Genomic DNA, 17,215 nt, shown 5'->3' on the forward strand with positions numbered 1-17,215 from the left:
AGAAGGCCTTCGACACAGTTCCTCACAAGAGATTAGTGCAGAAACTAGAGAATCAGGCTCATATAACGGGAAGGGCACTTCATTGGATCAGAGAATACCTGACAGGGAGCCAACAACGAGTCATGGTACGTGATGAGGTATTACAGATGGCACTGGTGACGAGCGGGGTCCCACAGGGGTCGGTCCTAGGACCAGTGCTATTTTTGGTATATGTGAATAACATGATGGAAGGAATAGACTCAGAGGTGTCCCTGTTCGCAGATGATGTGAAGGTAATGAGGAGAATTAAATCAGATGAGGATCAGGCAGGCCTTCAAAGAGACCGGACAGGCTGGACATATGGTCCAGCAACTGGCGTCTCGAATTCAACCCTGCCAAATGCAAAGTTATGAAGATCGGAGAAGGGCAAAGAAGACCAAAGACAGAGTATAGGCTAGGTGGCCAACGACTGTAAACGCCTCTCAAGGAGAGAGATCTTGGTGTGAGTATAACACCAAGCACATCTCCGGAAGCACACATCAACCAGATAACTGCTGCAGCATATGGGCGCCTGGCAAACCTGAGATTAGCGTTCCGATACCTAAGTAAGGAATCTTTCAGGACCCTGCACACTGTGTATGTCAGGCCCATACTGGAGTATGCAGCACCAGTTTGGAACTTGCACCGGGTCAAGCAAGTCAAGAAATTAGAGAAAGTGCAAAGGGTTGCGACAAGGTTAGTTCTAGAGCTAAGGGGAATGTCCTACGAAGAAAGGTTAAGGGGAATCGACCTGACGACAGGAGGGGTAGGGGAGACATGATAACGACATACAAAATACTACATGGAATAGACAAGGTGGACAGAGACAAGATGTTCCAGAGAGGGGACACAGAAACAAGGGGCCACTCTTGGAAGTTGAGAAATCAAATGAGTCACAAAGATGTTAGGAAGTATTTCTTCAGTCATAGAGTGGTCAAGAAGTGGAACAGTCTGGCTAGTGATGTAGTGGAGGCAGGAACCATACATAGGTTTAAGATGCGGTATGATAAAGCTCATGGAGCAGGGAGAGAGAGAGAGGACCTAGTAGTGTTCAGTGTAGAGGCAGGGCCAGGAGCTGAGTATCGACCCCTGCAACTACAATTAGGTGAGTACAATTAGGTGAGTACACACACACACACACAAATAGGTGCGTACACACACACACACGAGTATACGTACACACTAACCTATTTGTGGTTGCAGGGTTCGATGCAAGGGCTCATCCAGGCCTCGTTATGTCTGTTGCCCTTATGTACAAACCTTTCCTCTGCTGCCTTGCAAATTGTTGTCACATATTCCAACTTCTCATTTACTGATTTTTCTGACAGTTCTCTGTCCCACTGAAGTTTATATTGGAAGTTCCTTATGCCTGTGTAGTCCCCTGCCTACATGGGCTCTTCTGGCCACTTCAGCCAGTATGTCAACTATCGCTCTGTTACTCTCATCATTTTCTTGTCTTAGCCTCCTGCTATTCTGTGGTGGGTTATACATCAATGCAATTAACACCTTGGGAACTCCAGACTGAAGTACTCCTATTATGTAATCTCTTGCTTCTCCTGTTTTCTCTCTCCAGCTCCTCAAAAGCCATTGGTTTTTGATGAGAATTTCCATTCATTCACCGCCTCAGTTTCCTCTGTCTTTCCTCAGGATCTGATACCCAGTTGGAAAGATGGCATCTGTTATCATACCTGTGAGTTTGGTTTCTGAGAGATGTATAACGTCTGGTGCTGCCTCTTTGATTCTTTTGTGCCATTCCTCCAACTTGTTCGTTATTCCATCAGCGTTGGTGTACCAAACCGTCAGTTTGGTACACCAAACTGACGGTGGGGTACACAAGCCCCACCAAACTGTGGGGCTTATGAGAGTGCAGGACCTGGCAGGGTGCTGGGGGATTCTACTGCAGTATGTGGGAGGGTGGTTGTGAGTGTGGATTGTTGTTCGTATTTGGATAATATGCTTGGCTGATGGATTCTGAGGGTGGTTCTGTTGGTGTTTGTGCCTGTTGCTCTTCCCGGTTCTGAATGTTCTCTGCTCATTCTGCCCTTGTCTCCCTTTTTAGTCCCTTTCATTTCTGTGTCCTCTACCTCAGCTGCTGTCATTCTGTTCTTGTTCTGTCATGGTCTAGGAACACCCTCCTGTTTGTTGATGTTTCCTTCAACCATGTTTTGTCCTGTAGGATCCTGTTCCTGACCATTTCTGTCTTGAAAATTAGATTGACTGGCTGAGTTCTCTCCCTCGAGTACCCTCCTACTCTCTGGAAATTTATTATCTGTTATGTCCTCCTTGCCTATTTCTTTGATGATGTTTTCAATCTCTTGCATTTCTTTCTGACATCTTTCATTGTGTGTCCTCACTTCACACTCAAGCCCATGAATGAAGACTGACCTTTCCCTCTCCTCCTCCCACTCCCTTTTCCTGTGTCTCTAGGTCATGTTCGTACATAACCATTGTCTCTGGTCATTTCCTGTGACTCTTGGTCACCTGGTCGTGCCTCTGCTGTCTCTGTGCTTAAGATCTCGCTCTTTCATTCCTCAGCCTTGCTTGGCGGCCTGATAGGGCTTTAGCATAAATCTTGTCTCCTTCCTATCCAGTGGACCCCTCATTTAATAGGGGTGTACCTACTCCAGGTGCCATGTCCCCTATGGCCACTTGCCCTGGAACTCACTGCGGCCTGTGTGTGTTTGTGTGTGTGTGCATGTGTGTGTGCATGAGTGTGTGTGTGTGTGTGTGTGTGTGTGTGTGTGTGTGTGTGTGTGTGTGTGTGTGTGTGTATTCACCTATTTGTACTCATTTGTGATTGCAGGGGCCAATACATAGCTCCTGGGCCAGCTTATTCACTGATCACTACTAGGTCCTCTCTCTCCCTGCTCCATGAGCTTTATCATACCTCATCTTAATGCTATGTATGGTTCCTGCCTCCACGTCACTTGCCAAACTATTCCACTTCCTGACAACTCTATGACTAAAGAAATACTTCCTAACATCTCTCTGACTCATCTGAGTCTTCAATTTCCAATTGTGACCCCTTGTTCTTCTGACTAATCTCTGGAACATCCTGCCTCCGTCCACCTTGTCAACATCTCGCTGTATTTTGTATGTTGTTATCATGTTTTCCCTAACCCACCTGTCCTCCAGTGTTGTCAGGGCGATTTCCCTTAATCTTTCTTCATAGGACATTCCCCTTAGCTATGGAACTAGCCTTGTTGAAAAACTTTGCAAGTTCTCTAATTTCTTGACATGCTTGACTAGGCATGGATTCCTAACTGGTACTGCATACTCCATGATGGGCCTGATGTACACAGTATACAGAGTCTTAAATGATTCCTTCCTGAGGTATCGGAATGCTGTTCTTAGGTTTGCCAGTCGCCCACATGCTGCAGGTGTTATCTGGTTGATGTGTACCTCAGATGTTCTCGGTATTATACTCACCCCAAGATCTTTTTCCTTTAGTGAGATTTGCAATCTTTGGTCACCTAGCCTATACTTTGTCTGTGGTCTTCTTTGCCTTTCATCGATCTTCATGACTTTGCATTTGGCGGGGTTAAATTCAAGTAGCCAGTTTCTGGACCAAGGTCTCTTTGTAGTCCTGCTTGATTCTCATCCGAGTCTATTCCTTCTGTCATGTCTTTCACATATACCAAAAGCAGCACTGGCCCCAGGACTGACTCCTGTGCAACCGCACTTGTCACGGGCGCCCGCTCTCTCACCTTGTCACATACCATGATTCGTTGTTGCCTCCCTGTCAGGTATTCCTGATCCATTGCAGCTTTCTTCCTGTTATGCATGCCTGATCCTCTAGTATTTGCACTAGTCTCTTGTGAGGAATTGTGTTGAAGGCCTTCTTGCAGTCCAATCTACCCACTCCTCTCCATCATGTCTTCTGTTACCTTGTCATAAAACTCTAGTAGATTTGTGACACAGGATTTTCCTTCCCTGAATCCATTCTGGTTCTCATATATAAGCTTGTTCCTTTCCAGGTGCTCCACCACTCTCCTGATAATCTTCTTCATGATTTTGAATATTATACACGTCAGTGACACTGGTCTGTTATTTAGTGTCTCGTGTCTGTCTACTTTGTTAAAAATGTGGACTGCATTTCGAGTCTTCCATACCTTACGTAGTTGCCCACACAGCATCTCTGCTCCCTCTCTAAGAACCCTCAGAGAGATGTCAGGTCCCACCGCTTCTGAGGTATCAAGTTCATTTAGCAGCTTCTTTACCTCCTCCTTGGTTGTGTGTATTTCATCCAGCACTTGGCGGTATAACCCCTATTCTGACTTCCTAGAGTCCTTTCTGTCTCTACTGTAAATAAGTCCTTAAATCTCATGTTGAGCTCCTCAAATACTGATTGGCTGTTTCTTGAGATCTTCCCAGTTTTCTCAGCCTGATTACCTGATCCTTGACTGTTGTCTACCCCGTCATGTGGCTATACAACAGCTTTGGGTCAGACTTGACTTTCGATGCTATGTGGTTTTCGTACTGTCGCTGGCCCTCCCTCCTTAACTGTGCATACTCCTTTCTGGCTCTTCGACTAATCTCTTTATTTTCCTGTGTCCTTTGTCATCTGTACTTCATCCATTCTCTAGCATCTGTGTGTACTCACTTAATTGTACTCACACAGTTGTGGCTGCAGGGGGCGAGTCACAGCTCCTGGCCCCGCCTCTTCGATGGTCGCTACTGTGTGTATGTGTGTGTGTGTGTACTCACCTATTCGTTCTCACATATGTGTGAATTTATGGTCGATTCACAGCTCTTGGCCCAGACTTTTCACTCTCTCCCTGCTTCAAGAGCTTTATGGCACTTCTTTATATGTAATGACTCCTGCCTCCACTACATCACTCTCCAGATTGTTCCACATCCTGAAAACTCTATGACTGAAGAAATACTTGTCAACATCCCTGTGATTCATCTGAGTTTTCAACTTCTACTTGTGTTCCATTGTTGTTGTGTCCCATCTTTGAAGCATTCTGTCCCTCTGGTGGCCTGGTGGCTAACGCTCTCGCTTCACACGGCGAGGGCCTGGGTTCGATTCCCAGCCAGAGTAGAAACATTGGGCGTGTTTCTTTCCACCTGTTGTCTATGTTCCCCATCAGTAAAATGGGTACCTGGGTGTTAGTCGACTGGTGTGGGTCGCATCCTGGGACACTGACCTAATTTGTCCGACATGCGGAGCTTTCTATACAGTAGTATGTCATTGTTGTCAGCTAGGCCTGTATACCATGTACATGTACTTGTAGTAAATAAAGATATTATTATTATTCACTTTGTCGATTCCTCACATTATTTGATATGTCGTTAATATGTCCACCCTATCCCTCCTGTCCTCCAGTGTTGTGAGGTTGAGTTCCTTTAGGCTCTCCTTGTAGGATAAACCCCTCAGCTCCAGAACAAGTCTTGTTTTCTTGTTTATTGACCTGTTTGACCAGGAGTGGGGTTCTATGCTGGTTCTGCACATTCCAATATGGTCCTGACATACACGGTGTAGTGTCGTGAATGACTCCTTACTTAAATGTCGAAATGCTATTCTCATGTTTTCTTGGCACCCGTACGTTGCAGCAGTTATTTAGTTGATGTGTGCCTTAGGAGATGTGCTCAGTATGACGCTCACCCCAAGGTTCTTTTCCTTGAGTGACTTCTGCGGTCTTCTAGCTTCATAACTTTGAACTTCTGGGATTTAACTCCAGGAAGCATTAGATGGACCAGACCTGCAGCTTGTCCAGATGCCCTTGCATGCTTATCTTATTCTCGACCGCTTGTATTCTCCTCATTAACTTCACCTGAATCTATCCCTTCTGTCATGTCATTCACAAATGCAAGAAAAACCAAAGGGCCTAGGACTGACTCTTGTGGAACTCCACTTGACACATTCACCCACGCTAGCATCTCGTCTCATACCAACACGCGTTGTTCACTTCCCGTCAGATATTTCCTGATATATTGCAATATTATCCCTTCTATTCGTGTGTGCTCCTCTAGCTTTTCAACCAGTCTCTTGTGTGGTACTGTGTTGAAAGCCTTCTTACAGTCAACAAAGACGTAGTCTATCGATCCGCCTCTCTCCTGTCTTACTTCTGTTACCTTGTCATAGAACTCCAACTGGTTTGTGACGCAGGATTTACCTTCCCTGAAGTCATGCTGGTTGTCATGTATGAGCCCGTTCGTTACTAGGTGCTCTGCCACTCCTCTCCTGATAATCTTCTCCATGACTTTGCATACTATACATACCAATGACACTGGTCTGTAGTTTAGTGCTACATGTCTAGTTTCTTAAAAATTAGGACTACATTTGCTGTCTTCCACACCTCAGTCAGCTGACTTGTTTCAATAGATTTATTGAAGATTATAGAAGATTATTTATTGAAGAATATCTGCTTACTTTCTCAGGATCCATGGAGAGATAATATCTGGGCCCACCGACTTCGAGATATCTAGTTTTCCTAACAGTTTCTTCTCCTCGGTTGTGTGCAGTGTGTCCTGGACTTGCTGGTGTGTGTGTGTGTGTGTGTGTGTGTGTGTGTGTGTGTGTGTGTGTGTGTGTGTGTGTGTGTGTGTGTGTGTGTGTTTTACCTAATTGCAAGGGTCCAGTCATAGCTCCTGGCCTAGCGTCTTCACTGGTCGCTACTAGGCCCACTCTCTCACTGCTCCATGAGTTCTGTCATACCTCTTCTTAAAGCTATGTATGGATCCTGCCGTAACCGCATCACTCTCCAGACTATTCCATTTCTTGAAAACTCTATGGCTGAAGAAATACTTCCTTACATCCCTGTGACCCATCTGAGTCTTCAGTTTCCAATTATGATCACTTGTTGCTGTATCCCATCACTGGAACATCCTGCCTCTGTCCACATTATCAATTCCGCTTAGTATTTTTATGGCACTATCATGTCCCGCCTCTCTCTCCTGTCCTCCAGTAGAACATACTCCTTAGCCCCAGGACCAGTCTCGTTGCAAACTTTCGCACTTTCTCTAATTTCTTGATGTGCTTGATCAGATGCGAGTTCCAAACTGGTGCTGCATACTTCAGTATGGGCCTGATGTACACAGTGTACAGAGTCCTCAACAATTCAGTTATTGAGTTGTTGGAATGCTATTCTTATGTTTGCTAGTCGCCCATATGCTGCAGCAGTTATTTGGTTGATGTGCGCCTCAGGAGATGTACTCAGTATTATGCTCACCTCAAGCGGTTTGCAATCTTTGGCTTAGTCTTTGTCTGAAGTCTTCTTTGCCCTTCCCCGATCTTCATGACTTTGCACATGGTGGGGTTAAACTCTAGGAACCAGTTGCTGGACCAGGTTTGCAGCCTGTCCAAATCTCTTTGTAGTCCGGCCTGATCTTTGTCCAATTTAATTCTTCTCATTAACTGCACATCGTGGTTTTGCGCTCGTCACAGGCGTCCCGTCCCGTCTGACACCTCATCAGGTACTATGGCTCGCTGTTGCCTTGCTGTCAGGTATTCTCTGATCCATTGCGCCTTCCATGTTATACCTGCCTGGTCCTCCAACTTTTGCTCTAATTTCTTAAGTGGAACTGTGTCAAAAGCCTTCTTACAGTCCGAGAAAATGCAATCTTCCCACCTTACCATTGTCACTAGATCACTTAGTAGCCTCTTCGCGTCGTTCTGGGTTGTGTTTATTGTGTCCAGCACTTGGTGTATCCCTCCTCTCTGGCTCTCTGGAGTCCTTTCTGTATCAACTGTAAATACTTTTTTAAATCTCTTGTTCAGCTCTTCAAATATTTTTCTGTCATTTCTTGTGATCTCCCCTCCTCCTCCTTCAGCCTGAATACTTGGTCTTTGACAGTTATTTCCCTACTGATGTGACTGTACAACAGCTTTGGATAAGACTTGGCTTTCGCTGCTTTGTCATTTTCGTATTGACACTGGGCCTCCCTAAATATCTCTCCATATTTTGTATATGGCTGTTCGACTAATCTCCTTATTTTCCTGGGTCCTTTGTCTTCTGTACGTCTTTCATTCCTTAGCGCACATCGTTTTGTCCTCTCTACACCTTTGGGTAACCAAGGGCTCCTCCTGACCTACTTATTATTTCTGTTGCCTTTGGGTACAAACCTTTGGGTACAAGCTTCCTTGCATATTATTGTCACATTCTTCATCAATAATTTACTGATTTTCTTGTCAATTCTCTTTCTGACTGACCCTCAAGTAGGAAGTTCCTCATGCCTGTGTAGTCACCTCTTATGCAGTTCGGCTTCATTCATCCTGCCCTTCCTGCTTCCCTCTCCACTTGCAACTCGACTGTGTATTTAAACCTCACGACCACATGATCACAAGCTCCAAGCGGCCTTTCATATGTGATGTCCACAATGTCTGAACTACTCAAGGTGAATACACTTCCAGTCTTGCTGGATTGTCCTCTCCTCTCTCTCTGTCAGTGTCCCTAACGTGTTGACGCATGAGGTTTTCCAGTACCACCTCCATCATTTTAGCCCTCCACATTTTCTGAGCCCCAGTGTGGCTCCAGGTTTCCCCAGTCAATTTCCTTGTGGTTGAAATCACCCACAACCGGTAGCTTTGCCCTACTCACATGGGCCCTTCTTGCCACTTCAGCAAGTGTATCGACCATGTCTCCGTTACTAGTCTAATTCATAATAGCAACCCTTCCTGTCTGAAGTGTTGTTATTATGTAGCCCCTTGCTTCTAATGTGTCTCCCCTTGTCATCTCTTCAAAACTTCATTGGTGTTGAAGAGTTGTACAACTCCTCCACCCCCTCAGTTCCCTCTGTCTTTCCTCAAGATCTGATATCCAGTTGGAAAGATGGTGCTTCTTATCATTCCTGTGAGCTTGGTTTCCATGTGAGCTATGATGTCTGGTGATGCCTCTGTGATTCTTTTGTGCCACTCCTCCAACTTATTCGATGTTCCATCAGCAATGGTGTACAAAATCTTCAGTTTCCTCTCCAGCACTATATTCTGTGGGGTTTGTGAGGGCTGTAGAAGTGGGAGACCTGGCAGGGTGCTGTGGGGTTCTACTGCATAGAGTGGGGTGGGGGCAATGAGTGCTCTCTTCGTCTTTTTGTTCTTTCTCTGTTTCTGTCGTTCTGTGCTCGTTCTGTCGCAATCTAGGAACACCCTCCGGTATGTTATTGATTCCTTTAGCCATGATTTCTACTGCAGGATCCTGTTCTGCTCTGTTTCTGTATTGAAAATCACTCTGATTGGCTGAATTCTTCCCCTCGAGTATCTCTCTATTCTCTGAAAATTTATCAGCTCAGTAATGTCCTCCTCTCCTGTTTGATATATTTTCAGTCTCTTTTTTTTTCTCTGCAGTCTTGCATCGTATGTTCTCCATTTGCTCTTCTGAAATCCTGTATGGAGACTGACTACTCCCTCTCCTCCTCTCATTGCTTTTTTCCTCTTCATCTATTGGTCCTATTTGCACATAGCTATTGAATCCCTTATTATTTCCGGTGTCTCCTAGTGGCCTCTGCGCCTGTGCATTGGACTTGTCACTTACTGTGTATGCACGCATGTGTGTATATGTGTACTCACCTAATTGTGATTGCAGAGGTCGAATCATAGCTCCCAGTCCCATCTCAATGCTGGTCGATACTAGGTCCACTCTCTCCCTGCTCCATGAGCTTAATTGCATTTCTTCTTAAAGTTATGCATAGATTCTGCCTCCCTTACATGATTCTCCCGATTGTTCCACTTCCTGACAACTCTATGACTGAAGAAATGCTTCTTAACATCGCTGTGACTCATCTGAGTCTTCAACTTCCAATTGTGACCTTGTTGCTGTATCCCATCTCTGAAACATACTGTCCCGATCCACCTTGTGAATTCGTCTCAGTATTTTATATGCCGTTATCATGCACTTCCCTATCCGGAAGTAGTCTTGTTACAATTCTTTGCATTTTCTCTAACTTCTTGATGTGCTTGACCAGGTTTGGTTTTCATACTCGTGCGGTATACTCCAGTATGTGCCTGACGAACATTATGCAGAGAGTCTTGACCTATTCCTTATTAAGGTGTCGAAACGTTATTCTTAGGTTTGCCATGCGCCCATATGCTGCAGCAGTTATTTGGTTGATGTGCTCCTCAAAAGGTGTGCTCGGTATTATACTTACCTGAAGATCCTTTTACTTGAATGAGGTTTGCGGTCTTTAGCCCACTAGCCTGGACTCTGCAGTCGTCCTAGTCCTTCCCAAATGATCCTGACTTGTCACTTGGTGAGGTTAAACTCTAGGAGCCATTTGCTGGCTTGCAGCCTGTCCAGATCCCTTATAGTCCTATCTGATCCTCTGTGTGGGTGTGTGGGTGTGTGTGTGGGTGTACTCACCTATTTGTGGTTGCAGGGGTCGAGTCCTAGCTCCTGGTCCCACCTCTTCATTGGTTGCTACTGGGTCCTCTCTCTTCCTGCTCCATGAGCTTTATCAAACCTCGTCTTAAAACTATGTATGGTTCCCGCCTCCACTACGTCACTTTTTAGGCTATTCCACTGCCTGACAACTCTATGACTGAAGAAATACTTCCTAACATCCCTTTGACTCATTTGAGTCTTCAACTTCCAATTGTGACCTCGTGTTTCTGTGTCCCCTCCCTGGAATATCCTGTCTTTGTCCACCTTGTCTATTCCGCGCCGTATTTTATATGTCGTTATCATGTCTCCCCTGACCCTCCTGTCCTCCAGTGTCGTCAGGCCGATTTCCCTAATCCTTTCTTCATAGGACATTCCCCTTAGCTCTGGAACTAACCTTGTCGCAAACCTTTGCACTTTCTATAATTTCTTGACGTGCTTGATCAAGTGCGGGTTCCAAACAGGTGCTGCATACTCCAGTATGGGCCTGACGTACACGGTGTACAGTGTCTTGAACGATTCCTTACTAAGTTATCGGAACGCTGTTCTCAGGTTTGCCAGGCGCCCATATGCCGCAGCAGTTATCTGGTTGATGTGTGCTTCCGGAAAAATGCTCGGTGTTATAGTCACCCTAAGATCTTTCTCTTTGAGCGAGGTTTGAAGTCTTTGGCCACCTAGCCTATACTCCGTCAGCGGTCTTCTGTGCCCTTCCCCGATCTTCATGACTTTGCATTTGGCGGGGTTAAATTCAAGAAGCCAGTTGCTGGACCAAGTGTCCAGTCTGTCCAGGTCTCTTTGAAGTCCTGCCTGATCCTCATCTGATTTAATTCTCCTCATTAACTTCACATCATCTGCGAACAGGGACACCTCTGAGTCTATCCCTTCCATCATGTCGTTCACATATACCAAAAATAGCACTGGTCCTAGGACCGACCCCTGTGGGACCCCACTCGTCACGGGTGCCCACTGTGATACCCCATCACGTACCATGACTCGTTGTTGCCTCCCTGTCAGGTATTCTCTGATCCATTGCAGTGCCCTTCCTGTTGTATGCGCCTGATCCTCTAGCTTCTGCACTAATCTCTTGTGAGGAACTGTGTCAAAGGCCTTCTTGCAGTCCAAGAAGATGCAATCAACCCACCCCTCTCTCTCGTGTCTTACTTCTGTTACTTTATCATAAAACTCCAGAAGGTTTGTGACACAGGATTTGCCTTCCATGAATCCGTGCTGGTTGGCGTTTATACTCTTGTTCTGTTCCAGGTGCTCCACCACTCTCCTCCTGATAATCTTCTCCATAACTTTGCATATTATACACGTCATTGACACAGGTCTATAGTTTAGTGCCTCTTTTCTGTCTCCTTTTTTAAAAATGGGAACTACATTTGCTGTCTTCCATACGTCAGGTAGTTGCCCAGTTTCCAGGGATGTGTTGAAGATTGTGGTAAGTGGCACACACAGCATATCCGCTCCCTCTCTAAGGACCCACGGGGAGATGTTGTCCGGTCCCATTGCCTTTGAGGTATCGATGTCCCTTAGCAGCTTCTTCACCTCTTCCTCATTTGTATGTATGTCATCCAACACTTGTTGGTATATTCCTTGCTGGTGTCCCCCTCTGTTCTGTCCCCCCAGAGGCCTTCCTGTCTCCACTGTAAATACTTACTTAAATCTCATATTGAGCTCCTCACATACTTCATGATCGTTTCTTGTGAGTTCTCCACCTTCTTTCCTCAGTCTTATCACCTGGTATTTGACTGTTGTCTTCCTCCTAATGTGGATATACAGCAGTTTCGGGTCAGACTTGACTTTCGATGCTGTGTCGTTCTCGTACTGTCGCTGGGCCTCCCTCCTTATCTGTGCGTACTCGTTTCTGGCTCTTCTACTAATCTCCTTATTTTCCTGAGTCCTTTGCCTCCTGTACCTTTTCCATTCTCTGGTGCACTTAGTTTTTGCCTCCCTACACCTTCGGGTAAACCAAGGACTCACTTTGTTCTTCCTATTATTTCTATTTCCCTTGGGAACAAACCTTTCCTCTGCCTCCTTGCACTTTGTTGTTATATATTCCATCATCTCGTTTCCTGATTTTCCTACCAGTTCTCTGTCCCACTGAACCTCCTGCAGGAAGTTCCTCATACCTGTGTAGTCACCCATTTTGTAGTTTGGCTTTTCCCATTCAATTTCTGTTACCTTCTCCAATTGTAGCTCTACTATATAATCAAAACTCAGAACCACGTGATCGCTCGCTCCAAGGGGCCTCTCGTAATTGATGTCCTCAATGTCTGAACTGGCTTGCTGGCTCATCCTCCCCTCTCTCTCTGGTAGTGTCCCTGACATGTTGATACATGAGGTTTTCAAGTACCACATCCATCATCTTGGCTCTCCATGTCTCGGGACCCCCATGTGGCTCCAGGTTTTCCCAGTCGATCTCCCTGTGTGTGTGTGTGTGTGTGTGTGTGTGTGTGTGTGTGTGTGTGTGTGTGTGTGTGTGTGTGTGTGTGTGTGTGTGTGTGTGATGCGCAAAAACAAGTGTTATTAAGTATACCTCCAGTATACTTAGTATACCTCCAGTCTACTTAATTGCGTTGCATATGATAAGTTGCCTCCAAAATGTTTATTCACTCTCCATATTTTAAGTGACGTCCTTAGGCTCTGACTACCAAGATGTTAAGTGAAGTTCTAAATACTAAATGAATTGCTATTCAGTGAATTTGTTTTCATGCCTCTTCGAACAGCATACCCAGGATGTTGGCAAGTATTAGCAGGAGCAAGAAGTTCGTTGTAATATAGGTCGCTGTCAGCATCTCAATCTTCAAAATTCTGTAGCTGGCCAGGAAGAAGCCGACAATGATGCAATATACTGTATCACCAACGATGGAACCATCAGTGTCAGAGGAAATCCCAAGTAGGTGCTCAGGAGACGGTGGCAAGCTTTCACTTGCAGCAGTCTATTGTGTGTCTCTTGAAGGATCTGTGAATGTTCACGTTAGGTCGAGGATGACTTACCCAAGAACCTGCTGGCCACTTGCCCAAGAACCTGCTGGCCATTTGCCCAAGAACCTGCTGGCCATTTGCCTAAGAACCTGCTGGCCACTTGCCCAAGAGCCTGCTGGCCACTTGCCCAAGAACCTGCTGGCCATTGGTTTACGATACTTAATAGCATGACACTCTTCTATTATTTCTTCGTTCCGAGCTGTGATTAGTTTTGCAGAGGTTGTCTGTGACAAAGATAACTTTATGGTTCCATATACAACATTAGCGAGGAGAATTATCAGGAAGTAGAAATTTAGAGTGAAGGAATTTATGATCCAATTCGGTAGAATAATGTATACTATAATAAAATCATATACATTTGGCCTATAAATATAAGAATGAATTCGAATAAATGAGTATAAACTGCTTCCAGAAATCCAAATAATTAAAATTATTGAAATAATATCGTGAAGACGTTTTCTTGGCATTGTTTGAACATTGACATAAAGCCCTTGAATTTTGTTCATCACATTCAGCGTTACTCTGCTATTGTTCAAATAGTAAGTAATTGTAACTACAATGACTTCCGTTCTGATAGTTACTCTTGTCATTAGAGCAAAATGTTCAATAATTGAAGCCCCTGTATAACTCCTGTTATTGGTTACGTAATAGATAACGATAACCATGTAAGAGATAACACTGAATTTTACCTAGACTATAGCCTTGATCATCTGTTCTCCTCGAAGTACCTGCCATGTCTTGGAGGAGTCGGATGCTTCTTAGAGACCCCTCGGATGGCCGGCTCTTCATCTTGTAACTTTTTGCAAAGTAAAACCTCCGTTGGCATCTAAACTTTGGACTCCATAAGACGGACTGGAAATCCTCCTAATAATTTGAGTAAAAATTTTGAGAATTTCAGTTGCCGGTTCCTGAAGCTCATGATGTTCAGGTTGCCAGGTTAGTATTAATTTTTAATAGGTGACTCATATGAGTAAATGACTTTCAGTGTATTTGATCTTATCTACTAGTATGAAGGAAACAAAAGAGTGAACTGAGGTTGTCGTATCACTCCCTGAACAACTGCTAACAAGAATAGTTGTATTTGGGAGAGCAGAAGGCTCTCCCCCTCCGCTGCTGGGTCGATGCCTAGGTAAACATTCCATCATTTATATGACAAACAAAGTTTGTATTCAGCATCATCTCGTCTTGCGTGTTGATCAACTAGAGCAAATTTGCATTTATGACACAGTACACTTGATAATTCTAACAAAAAAAAAAACGAAACATTTACCTTGAAACATGCCACAGGACATTCACAATAACAACTTTGCGCTTAGACATGTACTTATCTTATGTCTTGGAGCAGATAGGATGCTAGTACAATAAGTACTTGTACTTATCTGAAGCCTTAAAACAAGTAGGAAGCTAGGACATGCACTTATCCGAAGCCTTAGAGCAGGTAGGATGATAGGACATGCAATTATCTGAAGTCAAAGCAGGTAGGATGCTAGGACATGCAATTATCTGAAGTCAAAGCAGGTAGGATGCTAGGACATGCAATTATCTGAAGTCAAAGCAGGTAGGATGCTAGGACATGCAATTATCTGAAGTCAAAGCAGGTAGGATGCTAGGACATGCAATTATCTGAAGTCAGAGCAGGTAGGATGCTAGGACATGCAATTATCTGAAGTCAGAGCAGGTAGGATGCTAGGACATGCAATTATCTGAAGTCAAAGCAGGTAGGATGCTAGGACATGCAATTATCTGAAGTCAAAGCAGGTAGGATGCTAGGACATGCAATTATCTGAAGTCAGAGCAGGTAGGATGCTAGGACATGCAATTATCTGAAGTCAGAGCAGGTAGGATGCTAGGACATGCAATTATCTGAAGTTAAAGCAGGTAGGTTACTAGGACGTGTACTTGATACCTGTGAAACATTAAGTCCTGGACTTTCATCATGGTGGTAGGACGTAACGGGGTAGTGAACCAGAACGAGGAATGGTGAAGGAACATTATTAACGAACATCGAGAAATCATAACTAACCATTATTCTTCTTATATTAAATCAGTTCACGTCACACGAGGTTCCTTGACGCCGGTGATGGCATCTCTGTATCAAGAAACTCCACCTCATTTTCCCTCTCTTGGTTCCAACCTAATTTACAATTCCTCTATGAGCTGAGGGTCTCTAGATAAGATAAGATTTTCTTCGCATTTTTAACTCCGGAGGGTTAGCCATCCAGGATAACCCAAGAAAGTCAGTGCGTCATCGAGGACTGTCTAACTTATTTCCATTGTGGTCCTTAATCTTGTCCCCCAGGATGCGACCCACACCAGTCGACTAACACTCAGGTACTTATTTGCTGCTAGGTGAGCAGGACAACAGGTGTAAGGAAACGCGTCGAAATGCTTCCACACCGCCAGGAATCGAACCCGGGCCCTCCGTGTGTGAAGCGGGAGCTTCACCCACCAGGCCACCGAACATGTAATGATAAAAAAGTTCATCAAAGCTTCCATCCATTTTATTCAAAACATTGCCGTTTTAAAGAAGTAATTTTTGTAAATATTATCGCCCGTTTGAAAATTGTTAAGCATATATATATATATATATATATATATATATATATATATATATATATGGGCAGTGGTTGCAAGCCTCACTTCCGGTCAGGCTTGGGGGGCTGGGACTACGCAGATCCTCCCAGATTGCTCTACCGGCTTTCCTATCCTATTCCATAGCATCAAATGAGTTAATAAGGCAAATTCTTCCTGAAAACCTCAGTGACTCAGCAGGAATACAGGACCCTAACTATGCCAGTGCCATCGCTGAATGGGGGACTCTTGCTGCTCTAGCACCAAACACTAGTGCAGCCCTGGCTCACAAACAGTCAAGCTGGGATGGCCCAATCGCTGAAAAGGTGCTTTCCAACATGCTCAGGGCTGCAACATCAGACAGGGAGACTGCCCGTCTCCAGGCTGTGAGCGCACCTCACTCCGGGGACTTCCTCCAAACAGTTCCCATATTGTCAATGGGAACGTGTCTCGACCCTAAGACCTTCCATATTGCAGTGGCTCTGCGCCTTGCTGGCCCAATTCACATGGAATATACGTGTATTTGCAGCGAAGCACAAGCCGACCAATATGGTCTATATGGTCTTAACTGTTCCAAAACCAAGGGCTGGCATGCAAGACACAATGAGGTCAACGACATCATAAAAAGAACCCTTGCTACAGCTGGATGCCCAGCTGAGAGGGAGCCACGATCATTAGCAGCCAACAATACCCACAACCCAGCAAACCGCCCCAACTGGATCACCATCTATCCCTGGAAGAATGGCATGCTCTTTAGCATGGGACCATACCTGTGTGTCCACACTGGCTGACACTTATATCCGTCACAGTGTCGGGCGACAGGGACATAAGCCAACAGTATCAATTTGTCCCAGTGGGATCAGAGACCTTGGGATCATGGGGAAAAAATTCCACACGTTTCCTTAAAGAATTGAGTTCCAGACACCACCAGAGACCCAAGAGCAGCCGCTTTCATATTCCAGCGCCTCAGCGTGGCCATCCAGAAGGGAAATGCTTGCTGCATACTTAGCTTGTGTCTGGCTTCGGAGGAGCTGGAGGAAATCCATAATCTTTAACATTCTGCACCATTGTACTCATTTTTGTGTTTCCTGTAAATGTATTCTGTCTATTAATAAATTTTCCCATAGAATATAAAATATAGGTGGTGGTAGATGAAGAAAATATTCAAACAGCTCCGGGAAGAACCTTGAGTTTTCTCTGAGGTACATCTATTGTCTTCTCTGAGGATGAGAGTACCCAGTCCAGTTATAGAGGTGGTACCTCCCTATATTTAATATATATATATATATATATATATATATATATATATATATATATATATA

Source organism: Cherax quadricarinatus, chromosome 26 (genome assembly GCF_038502225.1).
Source record: "Cherax quadricarinatus isolate ZL_2023a chromosome 26, ASM3850222v1, whole genome shotgun sequence".
In the NCBI taxonomy this organism is placed as follows: domain Eukaryota; kingdom Metazoa; phylum Arthropoda; class Malacostraca; order Decapoda; family Parastacidae; genus Cherax; species Cherax quadricarinatus.